Source organism: Delphinus delphis, chromosome 1 (genome assembly GCF_949987515.2).
Source record: "Delphinus delphis chromosome 1, mDelDel1.2, whole genome shotgun sequence".
NCBI lineage: Eukaryota > Metazoa > Chordata > Mammalia > Artiodactyla > Delphinidae > Delphinus > Delphinus delphis.
This window is the reverse complement of record NC_082683.1, coordinates 159880649-159884628: the sequence shown is the minus strand read 5'-3', so window position 1 is coordinate 159884628 and position 3980 is coordinate 159880649. Positions and strand designations below refer to the sequence as shown.

The following is a 3980-nucleotide window of genomic DNA, read 5'->3' as shown; positions in this document are numbered from 1 at the left end:
AAGCTGATAAATACAAACAACAAAAAATACAGAAAAAAGTAACATATGTTGTTATTAGCTGTGATAGAGCCCTGTGATACATTTTTTCCCCTGCATTTTTTGGCTGCATACTCTTTATCATTTCTTCACAAGACAACAATTTTTTTTTGTTGTTGTTGTAATAAATTTACCCATTTATTATAAGCTAGCAATGTTTCAAATGGTGGAGCCTCTACTGGACTTTCAATTCCTTCAGTCTTCTGATGGCTGTGAGGGCAGGGGCAGTATTGTAGGTCCAGGCACCACCAGCTACCATTCATGAAGGAACCACAGTGCCAGATCCCCACAGCTTGTCTCTTCGTCTTGGTTTTACCACAGAAGGAGCTGTGCTGGCTGGTGTGCTCGCTGATTTCAATTTTCTTCACAATTTCCCTGAAGGAGGCACCATTACAGTCCCGTATTTACTAACAATTCTGACCGTTTTAGTGCATTTAGCCACATTACCACAAACTAATTCTGAGCCCAGAGAGCAAGACAGTTTTATAGTATCAGTTTCTATAGAGAGAGTGAGAAGATAATTCAACCTTCCCTCTATGTTGGTTGATTGAAATTTTTTCTGATTATTAATAGTTTAAAATTTTTTCTTTCAGCCTCTAAACTAATTCGTGATTCCATGTCTCTAACTTTCTCTGCATTGTCTTGCACTGGTGGTGCCTCTTACCTAAGAGTGAGCCCCTTGGGGCTCCAGCCCTTTGATCTCCCTCCACACTGTCCCAAGTCCAGCTCCTTGAAGTATCTGGTCCTCCCCACTTCGTGAAACCTACCTCTGCCAGGATGGTCTTGGGTTGGTGAGTGAAACCGGGATCATAGTGGTCCCAAGTAGTGACTCATTTAGCTTTTTCTCCTTGGGGTCAAATATGTGGATGTGGAGGGACTGCTGACAATCTTGAGACTGCCACCAAGGAATAGAGGATGACCCCCAGTGGTCCATGGCTTCCACATGCCTGAGACTACTGCTTGCTTTCTTTTTTCATTGAGGAAAACTGAGGGCCTTGGAAAGGAGCTTTTCAAGTAAGGTACTCTGCCTATGAAGTTTCCTTAGCCTCTGTGCACTGGCCAAGCAAGGGACAGTGGGTGACCTGCTTAGTAAGAAAAATGCTATGCATGGAGTAGGCTACTTCTGATTCTTGAAGCCCTCTTCTTCTTCTTCTTAGTTGAGGCTCAAATATCCTCAACACCAGGCTCAGTACACAAAAACTCAAATCAGGAAACGTTTAAGTCATTCCAACATTCTATGACTCAACATCGAGTTATCCTGGCTTCACATACCATCTCAATAACTGAAATCCTACATTCTTTGTGTGTCTTAAACCTTCAGTTGGGGAGCTCATGCCTTCTCTTGTAGGTGCACTTCTTACACGCAGATTCATGAGAGAAACAACCCAGGAGAACAGGGACTGAGACCCTGCCATTCATTCATCTGTCAAATCTCTGCATGCTAATTATGAGCAATGCATCATTTAAGAGTACAGGAAGATGGGAGTGTGCATCCCTCAAACGGTCCCCCATGTTTGTTAGATACCTTCCTGATGCCCAATGTCTGCTTCTGAGATCAAAAGTTTTGAGTCCCTGTTGCCATATATGGGTCCAAATAGAGACCTCTTGTGCACAGCCTCTTGGACACTGAGTTTTTCTGGAAGCATAGATGACCTCTTCTAGTATAAGCAGCTTGATGAGAGTTCCTAAATTCTCTTGGCTCTGGTGAAATAATTTACACTTTTTCCAGGCATATCTTGCCTGCCTTGGCTCCTGTTGAATCCCAGCAATGACAATGAACAGGAAACAAAGAAAAATAACAAAGATATATATTAACCAAATGTCACGTGTAAACTGCATTTGGATTCTGAATTAAACAAATCTACTCTAAAAGCAAACAACCAAACAGCAACAAAAACATTTATGAGACTATTAGGATACTTTTTTAAGGTAAGATGATGGTATTTTCCCCTTAACATTTTATTATGAACATTTTCAAACATACAGTAAAATTGAAAGAATTTATAGTGAACACTGTATATCACCACCTAGATTCTGGCTTTAACATTTTACAGTAAGTCCCCTACCTATGAACCTTCAAGTTGCAAACTTTCAAAGATGCGAACGTGCGTCCCCATGTCCAATCACGTAAGTTAGTTCACGTGTCTGGTGTAGATTGTCAGGTGCGTGCATCCTCTACAAGTGGTTGTGCTTTTGTGTACTTTACTGTACAGTACCGTATAGGGTACAGTAGTACAGTGTCTTTATTTCAAGCCCAGGATGTCCGGAAGCAAGCATAAAAGCAGCAGTGATGTAGCTGGTACTGCAAGGAAGCGCCAAGCGATAATTACGGAAACAAAAGTGAAAATTGAGAGGGTGGAGCAAGGCGAAAAGATGGTAGATGTCGCTTGTTCTTATAACATGAATTGTTCAACCATCGGCACGACTCTAAAGAACAAGGACAAGATCATGGAACATGTGAAGTCTGGTGTGCCGATGATGTCGACAATAATATTGGAGAAGTGTGGGAAAGTGATGGAGGAGATGGAGAAACTTCTCAGCGTGCGGTTGCAGGATCAACATCAGCGCTGAGTCCTGCTCAGCTTAATGCCAATTCAAGAGAAAGCTAAAAGCCTTTATGAAGACTTAAAGAAGAAACACAGCGAAGAATCAGAGGGCGCATCTTTTAATGCCAGCCATGGCTGGTTTCATTGGTTCAAGGCTAGAGCCAACCTTCACAATGTAAAAGTAAGTGGTGAGGCAGCAAGTGCGGATATGGTAGCAGCCCAGGAATTTCCTGAAACACTTCGAGAAACTGTTGATGAAGGCACGTATTTACCCGAACAGGTTTTTAATGTGGATGAGACAGGACTGTGCTGGAAGAGGATGCCAGACCGAAGTTACATAAGTATGGAGGAAAAGTTGATGCCACCCTATAAAGCAGCAAAGGTTAGACTAACTCTGTTGTTTGGTGGCAATGCTTTTGGCGATATGAAGGCGAAGCCTCTCTTAGTTTATCATTCAGAGAACCCAGGAGCCCTTAAAAACATAGCCAAGGGCTCTCTTCCCGTTGTGTGGAAGAGTTACCCCAAAGCCTGGGTTACACAGGCTATATTCCAGGACTGGTTTTTCCACCACTTTATCCTGGAGGTAGAGAAATATTGCTTGGAGAAGGATGTCCCATTCAACATTCTTTTGCTGCTGGACAGTGCTCCGGGCCATGCCGCATTCACGGACAACTTTAATCCCAACATCAAAGTAGTGCACCTGCCACCGAATACTATGTTGCTCATCCAACCTATGGGCCAGGGAGTTATAGTGTATGCACATGGCTGATCCACTTTGTTGTGCAACAGAAACTAACACAGTATTGTGAAGCAATTATACTCCAATAAAGATCTATTAAAGAAAAAATATTATTTATTTATTAAAGAATTTTTTTTTTCTGCTGACCTTGGGTGTGTTTTTTTTTCACATCTTTATTGGAGTACAACTGCCCCACAATAGTGCGTTAGTTTCTGCTTTATAACAAAGTGAGTCAGCTATACATATATACATATCCCCATATCTCCTCCCTCTTGCGTCTCCCTCCCACCCTCCCTATCCCACCCCTCTAGACATTCACAAAGCACCAAGCTGATCTCCCCGTGCCATGTGGCTGCCCCCCACCAGCCATCCATTCTACAATTGATAGTGTATATATGTCCATGCTACTCTCTCACTTCGTCCCAGCTTACCCTTCCCCCTCCTCATGTCCTCAAGTCCAAGGAAATATTATTTAAGTCACACATTTTGTCAGGCAGTAAAGGTGAGTGACGAATCAGGAACAACCTTGCGACAACTTTGGAAGGACTGTAACATCTACGAGGCCATAAAAAACATTGACATTGTTTGAAGTGAGGTTACGGCTGTCACCATAAATGGGGTTTGGAAGAACCTTTGCTCAAAGCTTGTTCACAATTTTT

At 42.5% G+C, this 3980-nt stretch overlaps 1 pseudogene; it reads right to left on the bottom strand.

The window, feature by feature from the left end:
* Positions 1-211: 211 nt before the first annotated feature.
* Positions 212-2153, bottom strand: LOC132431201 (large ribosomal subunit protein eL43-like; annotated as a pseudogene).
* Between the last annotated feature and the right edge of the window lie 1827 nt (positions 2154-3980).